Source organism: Ursus arctos, unplaced genomic scaffold, assembly GCF_023065955.2.
Source record: "Ursus arctos isolate Adak ecotype North America unplaced genomic scaffold, UrsArc2.0 scaffold_5, whole genome shotgun sequence".
Taxonomy (NCBI): domain Eukaryota; kingdom Metazoa; phylum Chordata; class Mammalia; order Carnivora; family Ursidae; genus Ursus; species Ursus arctos.
Genome location: NW_026623067.1, coordinates 78,956,228 through 78,970,157, shown reverse-complemented (window position 1 = coordinate 78,970,157; position 13,930 = coordinate 78,956,228). Strand labels below are relative to the sequence as shown.

Below are 13,930 nucleotides of genomic sequence, written 5' to 3'. Positions count from 1 at the left end.
CTGTGACTGGGTTATTTCAGTTAGCATAATTTCTTCAAGGTTCATCCATATGGTAGCATATCATACTATCTCCCTCTCTTCTAAGCCGAAAAATATTCTTCTGTGAGTGTGTCTGTGAGTGTGTTACATCCTCTTTATCCACTCATTCATCAATGGACATTTAGGTTGTGTTCACCTCTTGGCTATTATGAATAACTGCAATGAACACAGGGATGAAAATATCTCTTTGAGATCTTGTTTTCAATTCTTTTGGATAAATAACCAAAAGTGGAATTGCTGGGCCATACAAGATCACATTTTTAATTTTTTGAGGAACTCCATACTATGTTTCATAGTGGGTACACCATTTTACGCTCCCATCGATAGCGCACAAATGTTCCAATTTTTCCACATCCTCACCAACACACACACACATATATAATGGCCTAATACATGTGAGGTAATATGTCAATTTTGATGTCATCTCCCTGATGATCAACATTTTTTCATATAACTATTTGAGAAATGTCTATTCAAGTTCTTAGCCCATTAAAATGTTTTTATTTTGCTATTGAGTTTTACGAGTTATTATTTATAACTAAATATATTTATTATATTATTATATATTATTATATATTATATATAACTAAATATAGTTATTATTTATAACTAAAATAACTATATTTTAGTTATTAATCCCTAATTAGATAAATGGTTTACAAATATCTTCTCCCATTCTATGGGTTGTCTTTTCATTCTGTTGATGGTTGTCTTTGCTACACAGAAACTTTAATTCCTCTTCATTTTTTTTTTTTTTTTGGCTTTTGTTGCTTGTGCTTTTGGTGTCATATAAGAACAATTCTTTTTTTTTTTTTAAGGTTTTTTATTTATTTATTCGACAGAGATAGAGACAGCCAGCGAGAGAGGGAACACAAGCAGGGGGAGTGGGAGAGGAAGAAGCAGGCTCATAGCGGAGTAGCCTGATGTGGGGCTCGATCCTGGAATGCCAGGATCACGCCCTGAGCAGAAGGCAGATGCTTAACCACTGTGCCACCCAGGCACCCCTCATTTAAGAACAATTATTTTAGCAAGGTATTTCAGGTTTTCAAAATCTGACACCAATCTGCCTCTCCTCTTTCATCTTTCACCACTGCCCTGCTGCCCACCAGTCCAGGCCCCGGACCACTCCTAACCTCTGAAAATGCCATGTACATCATTGTGTCTTTGCATATTGTTCTTTCTTTTTGGAATATCTGTCCTCTATTGTCTAGCCACAAGGTGAAATATTACAAGTCTCTAGAGGCTTTCCTGATCCTACTCCTCCCAAAGGAGAATTCGTTGCATTCAGCTTTGGTTAGTCCCCTAGTAAAGCATTTACTGCAGTTGTTTATATAATTGTTTCCTATTCTAGACTATATTGCCCATATTAATATTTACCAAAGATAGGGTATACAATTTTTTAAGTAAATTTGGTCATTTTCTCTCAATTTATTTATAAAGTAAGAGTGTTTCTTAATTTGCCTGCCAATAATAACCAGGTGAAAGCATATTTAAAATATAGATTCTAGGAATACTTGGGTGGCTCAGTTAGTTAAGGGTCTGCCTTCAACTCAGGTCATGACCCCAGGGTCATGGGATCAAGACCCGAATCGGGCTCCTTGCTCAGTGAGGAGCCTACTTCTCCCTCTGCCTGCTGCTCCCCTTGCTTGTTCACTTGCGCTCTCTCTCTCTGGCAAGTAAATAAATAAAATCTTTAAAAATAAATAAATAAAATATAGATCCTAGAATTCTCTTCATAGATTATGAATTTGGAGGTCATACTTGAAATGACTTCACTAGGGGATTCTTATAATTAGGCATGCTTAAAACACTAACTAGCCCTCTTCCGGACCCCTATTCTGCCCTAAAATTTCCTTTTTTGGTTTATGATTTCATATGTCATAGGAGAGAATAAAAGTGTGGGACAGGGGCACCTGGGTGGCTCAGTCAGTCAAGCGACTAGCTCTAGATTTTGGCTCAGGTCATGATCTCAGGGTCTTGGGATGAAGCCCCATGTCTGGCTCTGTGCTCAGCAGGGAGTCTTCTTGAGGATTCTCTTTCTCCCTCTCCCTTTGCCCCTCCCACAGCCCGCACACACACTCTCTCTCTAAAATAAATAAATAAATCTAAAAAATAAATAAATAAAAGCTTGGGATAAAGGTGAGGAACATGTTTTAAGACGACTAGCTGGAGTTTTGGTAACTGATACCCATCTCCTCTCCTTTAGTTCTCATCTTCAAGGGCAATTTTGAATTTATAAGCCTGGTAAACAAGTAGGAATATCACTAGAGTACAGGAGAAGTAAGAGGAGAAACTGATACAATGTATATATAAATCATAAAAATACCTTAGACAATTTTCCATCAATAATCAAACTAACACCTTACACATATACAATGTTTACAACTTGCAAAATACTTTCTACTTCCTTTATCTGTTTTTATACTTTATGACAACCCTGTAAGTTCAGCAGGGAAAAGCAGGGTAGACAGGACAACAATCATTATTCACATTTTATACAACATTTTTTGAGTGCCATTCGAGGAAAAACTAGTGTACTTCATATAGAAAAAAGCTATAATCTTCTATGCATTTGAAAGAGTAAAGTATCAAACTGCATATGCACAGGCAAGGAATTATTGTCTATCTAACACAGGACTGAGTTGGAAAGACATCCAGATATTTCAAAGCCACCACAATCTTCCTTTTCCCACATCGCCAATGGAGAGTTATTTAGAAAATTGCCACAAAAGACTTCTTGATTTTTAAAATTTTAATTTAAAATAATTTCAGAATGACAGAAAATTACCAAAGTAGTAGATTTGCTACATATCCTTCATCCAGCTTCCCCAACGTTAACATTTTACATACCACAGTACAGTCGTCAAAACCAGGTAGTTAATACTGGTACACTACTGGGACTAAACTACAGATTTTAAACTGGTGACTATTTTTCTACTATGGGCCATTTTCTGCTCCATATCTAATCCAGGATGCCACAGTGCATTTAGTTGTCACATCTACTTAGCGTTCAGTCTGTCACAGTTCCTTGGTCTTTCTTTGAGTTTCATGACTTTGACACTCTGGAAGAGTCCTGGTGAACTTATTTTGTCAGATATCCCTCAATTTGGTTTTTTCTGATGCATCCTCATGTTTAGATCAAGGTTTTACATTTTGGGCAGGAACAGGACAGAAATGGCATTGTGCCCTTCTTAGTGCATACCAGGAGACGTAGTGCTTGGTATCTGTCAAGTTTCTCTATGTGCTCATTCCCTTTCCCTTGTCATTAATAAATGTCTTAGGGGAGGTAGTTTAAGACCATGCAAATATCCTGTTTCTCAAACTTTTGCCCACTAATTTTAGCATCCTTCAATGTTTTTTGCCTCTGATAACTGTCACCATGGTGTTTGTTTAATAAAGATTTTAGATTTACCTCATTCCCTCTCCATATACTAATGGGAATTTTTCTATAAGGAGAAAATTCCTTCATTTTTGCTTGTATGTCCTCTGTTTCACTTCCTTGCCAGGCCAGTAGGAATTTAGCAAAGCAAAAGATAAAAGTAAATATCACTTAAAAGATGATTCACAAAGAATTTTCTAATTTTTTACAGTATGCTGTCAAACCAGAAGGACTAGTCAAACAACAAAAAAGTTAGATTAAGATCGGACACACAAACACCATTGATCAAGGCAACATGAATCCATAAGAAACGAATTGACCACGAAAAGACCAAAAAATGTCTTTACTCACTGATTGTGTGTGGTGTCTTAAGAGCAAAAGTTAAGTCAGTGCATTTTATTTAAAGATTTATTTGTTTATTTGAGAGGGGGTTGGGGAGGGGCAGAGGGAGAGAATCTTCAAGCAAATTCCCTGTGAGCACAGAGCCTAATGTGGGGCTCAATCTCAGGACCCGTGAGTACCAGACCTGTGCCACAACCAAGAGTTGGATGCTTAACTGACTGAGCCACCCAGGCATCCCCAAGTCAATGCATTTTGTTGACTCATGTTCATTTTGTTGCCCTCTGTTTCTCTTACTGCTAAACTTCTAAACAGAAGAAGAAACAAATTGTTTTATTTCAAAATGGATAGTAGTTCTTAATGGTTTATTTTGGGTTGGGGCTTCTTCCCTCCTACCAGGACATCTATTATTTTTCAGAGAACAATCCAGCAAATAAATTATTGGTATTGGAGTAGTATGACTATTGATACCACCAAATGTTTCTACCTTAAGAAAGATTATTTCCATACCTATATCGATGAAATATTTTGCAAAATACGTTGCTTGTTTCTGCAACAGATTGGTATATGATGGGGAAAAAAACCTGTTTGCATGTGAGAATAATCAATGATTCTGGAAATTAGCAGCAATTCCTTGGATGGCCTAAGAACAAGTCACCAAACTTGCCTGGACCCGATTTTCCCAACTATGAAATGATTGTAGTTTTTACCTACCTAATTAAGAGATGTCAGGCATTAATTAATGTTCATAATGGGCTTGAGATCTGTGTTTAAATTTGCTATTCTTGATGGAAAACACAGCCATTCAATCATTAAGGAGTAATAAACAAATCAGAGGAGATGTGTAGACAATGAGAAGAAATACTAAAGTGAAAACTAACTCAGGAATGAGGAGTCGGGGCTGGGACAAGAATTTCTTGATGAGTAAGTACTTGTGCACTTTTTTTCTTCACAGAATTGAGCAATACACCTCTACAATGTCTCAATAAGGAAACTTCCCTACACCAAGGTCCTTAACTTTTTTGTGCCACAGACTTTTTCACATTTTAATATAACCATAGAATTCCTCTCATAATAATTTTTAAATGCATTAAAAATATGTAAAATTATGAAAGAACCCAACTTTGTTGAGTCATAGTTATCAAAAATTTTTTAATCTAATTTTAGAGTAATATGTATTTTTCTTCATCAAATGAGATCTAGTGGCAATCTGATAACTACCATAATTTCAGAGTAGTGATGGTTGTAAACAATATTTCAAGACATTTGCAACAGTTCTAATGTGATATGAAAATACATGTTTTCTACTGATGATAAAGTTAGAGGAACCACTCTTATTTCTGTGGCTCCTTGCTTGCATTTACAATTTTTTTAATGCTAAGCTTTAGTTGGAAGTCACTGAAAATAAAAATGTATTTTTTTCCCATCCAAGTTTGTGGATACCCTAAATTCTAATCTTGGGTTCCTTGGGGGTATTTGAATTTCAGGTTAAGAAATTCTGTCTAGGGGGCTCCTGGGTGGCTCAGTCAGCTAAGCATCTGCCTTTGTCTCAGGTCATGATCCTAGGGTCCTGGGATCAAGCCCTACATTGGACTCCCTGCTTAGCAGCGAGCCTGCTTCTCCTTCTGCTTGCTGTTCCCCCTGCTTGTGTTCTCTCTCTCTCTCTGCCAAATAAATATACAACATCTAAAAAAAAAAAAAAAAGGCACTCTGTTCTATGGCTAATATCAAAAAGAAAAGAAAAGAAATAACAGGGGCACCTGGGTGGTTCAGTCGTTAAGCGTCTGCCTTCGGCTCAGGGCGTGATCCTGGATCCTTGGGATTGAGCCCCGCATCAGACTCCCCTGCTGGGAGCCTGCTTCTTCCTCTCCCACTCTCCCTGGTTGTATTCCCTCTCTTGCTGGCTGTCTTTCTCTCTGTCAAATAAATAAATAAAATCTTTAAAAAAAAAAAAAAGAAATAACAAATATTGGTGAGGATGTGGAGAAAAGGAAAGCCTTGTGCACTGTTGGTGGGAATGCAAACTGGTACAGCCACTGTGGAAAACAGTATGGAGTTTCCTCAAAAAAATTAAAAATAGAAATATCATATGACCCAGTAATTCTGCTACTGGATATTTACCCACAGAAAACAAAAATACTAATTCAAAAAGGTATGTGCACCCTTATGTTTACTGCAGCATTACTTATTTACAGTAGCCAAGATATGGAAGCAACCTAAGTGTCCATCAATAGCTGAATGAATAAAGAAGATGTGGTGTGTATATACAATGGAATATTATGCAGCCATAAAAAAGGATGACATCTTGTTATTTGCGCCAACATGGATACACTAAAAGGGTATTATCTGAAGTGAAATAAGTCAGGCAGAGAAAGACAAATGCCATATGATTTCACTTACACCTGTAATAAAAAAAAAATGAACAAATAAACAAACAAAAACAGACTCTTCAATATAGAGAACAAACTGTCGGTTGCCCAGAGACGAGGTGGGTAGGGGGATGGGCAAAATAGATAAAGAGGATTAAGAGGTACAAAAGTCCAATTAAGAAATAAGTAAGACACAGAGATAAAAAGTACAGCATAAGAAATGTAGTCAGTAATATTGTAAAAATAATGTAATATTGGTGATAGATAGTGGCTACACTTAACCACTGTAAATACTGAGTAATATATAGAATTGTCAAATCAATATGCTGTACACCAGAAAATAATATAACATTGTATGTTAATTATACTTTAAAAAAAACAAAATAAAACAAAAAAGAAACCCTGTTCTATACCTATCTTGGGATCACTCAGATAGACAAATACTCAATATTATTTCTCAAAGTGGAATCAGGTGATCACAGTTATGGCATGTTGAATAAAAATGCAAATCTCTTGGCCTTTTCCTAGACCTGCTGAATCTGTATTCTTAACAAGCATCTAGGCAACTGATACATACACTAAACTTGGTTACATCAATTGTTACCTTCAGTGGAACCATAGTTATCAAGCCAGAGATTCTTTTTTTTTTTTAAGATTTTATTTATTTATTTGAGAGACAGAGCACGAGTGAGATAGAAAGAGAAAGAGCAGGAGCAAGAGAGAACACAGGAGCAAGAGAGAGAGAACAGCAGGGGGAGGTGGAGGGGCACAGGGAGAGAGAGAGAAGCAGACACCCTGCTGAGCAGGAAGCCAGATGAAGGGCTCCACCCCAGGACCCTGGGACCATGACCTGAGCTGAAGGCAGACACTTAACCCACTGTGCCACCAGGTGCCCCCAAGCCAGAGATTCTTACATAATAGTTTGAGATATTATAATACGACAGGTCTGGAAGGGGCCTAGAAATTTTAATTTTTTAATAGGCATTTCAAATATTGTGATGAATATGTTCTCAACTCCATTATGAGAACTATTCCTAAAAAAGACACTAAAAGTCAAGGAGGACATCTGCCTGGGCATAAGAAGAGCTAATGAGGAGTTTTACATCAGAACCATCATAGCAATACCCACACCCCTTTCCTTTTCTGCACTAGTTAACCCTTCAACTTTTAATGACGACCCTTTTTCTTCTGCCTCACCGATCTTTATCCCTACCCCAAAACCCTGTAATTTAAGCTTCAGATCAGTATATCCAACTGCCTACTACCCATTTGTCCCTGGATATCACACAGGACTCAAACACTCCCTGCCAAGACTGAACTCATCACATGCTTCCACAGAATGGCTTTCTCTTTTATTGTTTATCTTGGATACTGGTACCACCATCTAGAAAGATATTCAGAAGCTGTCCTGGATGTCTCCGTATTTTTCACTGAGTTTTTCTTTCTTAGGTGACATTTTTTGAGTGATGACCAGTTTTAAAGCTCCGTCAGTGGCCTGGTATTCTTTGAGCCTGCAAATGCGGACAGCTAACCTTTAATGTGGCATAGTGATTGGAAAAGTCCTTCTCATACAGCTCTCATTCCCCAGATGAACTATACCATAACTGCAGCCCTAAGAAAGTTTAGGAGGTTAGGTTTATACCAACTCAAGTTTAGGCCTCTGAAAGAAATTCCTTTTGTTTCTATGATTCATTTTTTCCTTGTATTCATGTTTTCTTGCACTTAGGTCCACTCAAGTAGTATAATTTGAGGGTTCAAGTTTAGGGTACAGGTCTCGGAAAATGGCCTCTCAGTCTGCCTCTAACCTACACAAGAGAAATCTCTGGAGGCTCACATGGTCCTGACTGGCCAAAGCCCAAACTAATAACCTGTAATTCCGAGTTTAAAATTCTGGTCACCAACATCTGGTGTAGTTAAGATGACCAAATTGAGTACATAGCTAAAGTTTGGGAGGTCAGGTCACTCAAGAACCCCAAACTTGAAGGGCTGTTGCATTATTTATGGGCAAATCCCCACAAGAAGAACACGGGTATTGCACCAAGACAGGATCAAATAAGTGGACCACGGACTTGGTGAAGACAAAGATTCAGTTCTAGAGTATCAGGATAGCCCCAAGGCAGAGTCCCAGTATGTAAACTTCGGACTTTGCAATGCCAATCACATTGCTGCAGTGCTCTGTGTTCTCCACGCCATTTACCTCTTCATCCTATCCTTCAGCCAGGGCAGAAAGAGTAGTATGTAACTCCAGAGAAAATAGAGCAACCCCTGCCGGACCAGGAACAGGAGGCAGAAAAGAATGATGACATCACTACAGGGAGAATAATCCAGACGGTGCAATTTCAACGCTGACAGAATGGATTTGGGGAATGAGTGAGACGTGGCAGAGGGCCTTCTTAATGAGCTGCTGTGCCTAGGGTGCTGGGAAGCACTTAGAACGGTGGCACCAGTGAGACGAGCCAACGAAGCTGGGGTTCTACTAGCGTTAAGGCAGTTTACAAAGTGGGCTCTTCGTTATTGAGCAGAGGCCACACTCAGGATGGTGGACCAAAACAACAAGAACCCTAGGCGATAACATAATAATTCAGAAAAAGAAAGAAGAGGAGGATCTCAGGGAAGCCTGTGGCCTGAACATGCTAAACCTCGCAGTCCCTGGACTTGGCTCCTGAAGAAGCGACAGCAATTACTTGGTCTCTTGGTGAGTTTGGAACCGAAAAGCCTTTATATTTGATTTTATTTTGTTTTATTTTTAATTGACTTAATTTTATATATTATTTTACTTATTTTTAAACTTTATTTTATTATTTAATTTTTCTTCTGTCTCATCCCTCACTCCAGAAAATACCAATACTCTTTTGGCCTATGGCCTATGGCTGGTAACAGCAATGCGAGTCGAGACCTGCTGCTTCCCATCTAGTAGGCACTGACCGCGTGTGGCTACTGACCGCTGGAAATGAGGCTAGTCCAAGTTGAGAGTTTCCTTAGATACAAAATATCTACTGAATTTCAAAACTTAATACAAAAAAAGAACTTATCTCATTAATTTTTATTAGTCACATGTTGAAAGATAGCATTTTGAGCAAGTGGTTTAAATAAATACATTACTAAAATTAGTTTCATCTGTTTCTTTCTACCTTTTCAATCTAACTGCTAGAAAACTGAAAATTACATATGTAGCTTGCATCACTTTTTTACTGGACACTGCTCATCTAGACAGTGACGTATATTGGTTCTGGGGGTATTGCTCTTTTGGTGTGTATGTGCTAAGTAGCACTTAACCAAGGGTTCTAATTTAGTTTGCTTAAAAACCAATTGGGAAACATAAGAAAATGCCACTCTTGCCCCAACCCCCCCCCAGGAAGATTTCAACTCTTATAATAGAGATGCAAACAAGGAATCTGTATTTTCCACCAGTTCCCTAGAAGATTCTGATACAAGAGGTCCTCTGACCATACTTTTGAGAAATACTAGCTTACGGTATACCTGCTGCACTGATCATGATTAATTCCAGAATGTTTTCTGTTTTTCTAAATTTTGTGGGTGGAAGCAGCTGCTGTAATAATTTCATATTCCTGTTGACCCTCTGGAACTTGGGCTAAGTATGTCTGATGAATATACTTTAAAATAAGGACAGGAATAGAAGAGGACTGCTTTGCCTACTGCAGACAGCAATAGGAAGCAGCAAGCCCAAATGCTTGTAGAGGACAGGGAAGTTTCACAAATACCTGTATAAGGTATACTGGGAGATGAGGTAAGAGCGAAATAAAATAGGGAATAATAGAATCTGGAAGAAGGAGTTGCCTTTTGCAAATTATAGTAAGCAAGCCTAGCCAAAAAAAAAAAAAAAAAAAACCATTCAAATTCAGTATTATCAAAACTGCTAGCCAAATATAAAAAATTCTTTGGGTCAGATTACCCTAAACACTCAGTCAGCCACGCATACAGTTTACAAAACAGCCATGTTATTAGTTAAAGCCTTGTCCCTTCCTATTTCAGATGTTTCTCAGTTAAAGCCTTGTCCCTTCCTATTTCAGATGTTTCTCAGTTAAAGCCTTGTCCCTTCCTATTTCAGATGTTTCTCAGTTAAAGCCTTGTCCCTTCCTATTTCAGATGTTTCTCAGGGAAACTCCAGGCACTGGGGAGGGGAATGGCCCATGTCCAGTGGTGCAAGGGAGCTGTAGGTGGGGATTATGTGCAGTTATGGGCATTTCCGATATACTGCAATCTCCCTTGAAAGGAACAGCAGCGCCCCAAGGCTTGAGTCTTGGGTCAACAGGAGGAGAATAAAATATGGGCTACTATGGGCTATACACCTGAGGGAACTCAAGGTATTTCTTGCTTTACTTCACATCCAAAAGAGAATAAGATAAAAACAAAAGTAGGTAGCAATGCTGGTGATTGGAGTTTTTAATGTGACAAATGAAAAGACTAAAGCAGTACTTTCTCAACTGGTTTCAGTTTATGTTACAGCCTGAGGTAACTGGCCTGGGGTCCTGACTGTCCAGCTTCCCTCCCCCTACCTGCCCCAAAGACATAACGACCCTTTCCTTTGAGAAACACCATTTCAAGTCCCATGAATACATACAGTATTATGTATGGCTTTCCCTCTGGGAAACTTGCCTCTGTTATGGATAAGTGACAGATGGCCCCAGGGCTCTTCCTCATTGGGAAGATGGTTTCCCGTTTTCTGATTTCTCCTTCGCCTTTTTATTTAATTTTCTTAATTTAAATTCAATATGCCAACTTCCTTTGCCTTTTTTTTTTTTAAAGATTTTATTTATTTGTTTGTCAGAGAGAGCGTGAGTGAGCACAAGCAGGGGGAGGGGCAGGCAGAAGGAGAAGTAGGCTCCTCACTGAGCAAGGAGCCCAATGTGGTACTCAATCGCAGGACCCTGAGATCATGACCTGAGCGGAAGGTTTAACTGACTGAGCCACCCAGGTTTCCCTTCCTTTGCCTTTTTAAAGACTGTATGGGGAAAGCAGCCAAAGAGGTTATCTGGGCTTGCTGTTCTTGGTCTTCAGGAAGAACATTTTTTTTTGCTTGTGATATACTTTTGCCTGGGGGAGTTCTTCCTAACCTCTTCTTACCATCTTTATGCAATCAAGAGGCCAGATTAGTATGTGAGCTTATGAGAAATTGGCCAGGAGTGACAGATGGGCATTAGGAAAATGTGTAAGGATGTAAACACAGAACAAAAGGAAATCAAAGTTGCGTAAGCATAATACAAAACTGGGAGTCACAGTATTGACCATCTGCCAAGAACTAGAATAATTTTATTTAATATTAATTAAATGTACTAATATCACTCTGGAAATATTATTTGCTGTGGGTGTCAGATATTCAAAAGTAGTAAATATAGGAATGGAGCTGATATATAAAACCTCAATAGTATTCTATAAAGTCAGTCCCAGCAGTAGCTCTCTTAACTGACACTCAACTCCTCACTCCCTCTGGCGGAAGTCCATGGTTTGATGAATCTTGCATTGAGGCTCCTTTCTAGTGCCTCTGATTCTTCTCTCCTAGATGAGTTGTAAGCTCTCTAAGAGTTATATACATGTTCCCCAACTTATTTAAGTGAGTTGTGCTTATCAATAATCAGTATTTAATAAAATACTTATTTTTATAAAATTATAAATACTACTTTAATAAACTATAATACACATTTTTCATTTTATTATATGATAAATAAATGTCAAAATGTAACAGTAAAATTCAAAGTAAAAGAAATATGAATGTAAAAGGACAGTTTTTATCTATAAATACTAAATTTAATGCTTTGTAAAAACTCAATAAAAGTGAGTCATTTTTAAAAGGTTGCTCTCAAATTAGAGTGTTCAAGGCAACTGTAAAAATTGGGGGATAAGTCTTAAAAAATCAAAAGAGGCTGCACTCAAATTGCTTTATAAGTGTCATTAACTCCTATTTCACTTTAAAGAAACAGAAACTAGAAATCCAAAATGATGCAATTCGTGTATCCTATCATGACATTTTGAGTATTCTTTCATGCCAGAAAGAAGACAAAGCAGACTTGTACTCAAAAGAAAATTCATGAATTAATGGACATGCATGTATTAAGATAAAATGTTTAAGATATGTCCATGCCATTTTTTTAATGTTTTCCTAATCTTAAATTGACTTTTTTGGTGTGATCCAAACAATTCTGGGTCATCTTTGGGTCCCAGCTGCATGGAGTAAGATGGCTACTATTAAGGTTTTTGAAATTTGTAACTGAATGCATTTTTGTAGTTGCTTCATGGGATTTTATTATTTTATTTCCAGGGGAAAAGAAATGGCATCACATTACCAGAGGATATTCTGTAGTACCTTGGAAATAATATATAGGGAGAGTGTGACAAACAGGTAAATGACCACACAGCCTTCTCAGAGTACAAATAAACCATAATTTTAGAAATAACCTTAAAAAGCTACATAGGACTTTTGGAAGTCTTTTTTTTTTTTTTTGCACTTAACTTTTGTTATTTAATAATATTTTCATTCAATAAAATATTTCAACAATATTACACAACAGTTTTTATGTTGAACCCAAATTCTAGTGATATTCTATAGGAAATAGTGAAAAAGTTATGTAATATAAACTGAAGTTTACAACATGATTTCTAGCACAAATTTACACTACTATTGGAGTTCATCAAGTTTTTATCAAAGATGCAGTACTCAGTTTCTTCCTTTTTTTTTCTACCCCAAATTATATTATTTAATTGCAAGTTTTTATGAAATGCATAATGGATGTGCTCACCCACCAGGGACTTTCAACAGACTCCGATTTTACTGGGAAAACTGTGTAGCTAAAGAAGCAGTTACTCACTCATCTCTTTTTGATGTCCTAACACATTTTAGAAAACTAAGAGATGAGAAGGACGTAATATTAAATTCAGTGTTCAAAATTAAGAATTCTGACATAATGCTATCAAATCTCTTTTATTTGTTTAGTATTTATAAGCTTGATTTTTTTCATGGATTGACTTTCTCATAGCAGGTGTAACAGGACGTTTTAATTACAATAACAAGCGAGTAAGGGAAAAATTGTATGCCTCACGGAAAATCTGAATTATTCTTGTATTTAAATATAAACAAATTTTTAAAAGTCCATGTAAACTCCTGTCATAACTTACCTGTGTCCCGTTAGAAAGCATCTTCCTTATCTCATTTAATTTATATTACCAGGAACGGTGATATATTTAACATTTCAGCAGAACGACGGATTAAAGCTTTAAATAAAAATCTATAACTCTTCTCATTAGAGCAGTTTTATGTGACAAATTATGCCTCAAAAAATTATAATAAAACTCCTCTCTCTACTTATAGATCCCAAAAGAATATAAAACACATTATGAGGTTCTACAATGATAATTAATTATGAAACTTAATCTGCACTCCTAATGGCACATTTTTTTAAGTTGCCCCTTTTTCTAACAACCAAGGACATACACTTTTTAAGTAATTACATATCCCTCTTCATTTATAATGAATATGGAAATGCAATTACTTTGCTGTAACTGGAGAGAAATCTTTATTTCTTCATTTAAAAAATATTTATTGAGTGCTAAATATGCCTGGCACTATTCTAGATGCTGGAAATACAGCAATAAACAACGTAACCCTATGGAGTTTATATTACAGTAGAGGGAGATAGACAATAATAAAATTAAGTAATTAATGACTAAGTTTTTCAACTAGTGACAAGGGCTCAAAATGAAGCAGGGAAGGGAGATAGAAAAGGTGGGGGATGTGTGGGAACTCAGAAGGTAGTTTTAAATTTTAAACAGGATGCTCAAAATAGACCTC

General features: G+C 37.1%; 1 long non-coding RNA gene across 3 annotated transcripts in view; it reads right to left on the bottom strand.

Moving 5' to 3' along the window:
- Nucleotides 1-13,930, bottom strand: part of LOC130542731 (uncharacterized) — a 206,595-nt gene that overhangs the window by 154,274 nt on the left and 38,391 nt on the right. For all 3 annotated transcript variants that reach the window (XR_008957473.1, XR_008957475.1, XR_008957474.1), the window contains one exon: nt 5,518-5,673. This is a non-coding gene — a long non-coding RNA (uncharacterized LOC130542731). The remainder of the gene's footprint in view (nt 1-5,517; nt 5,674-13,930) is intronic.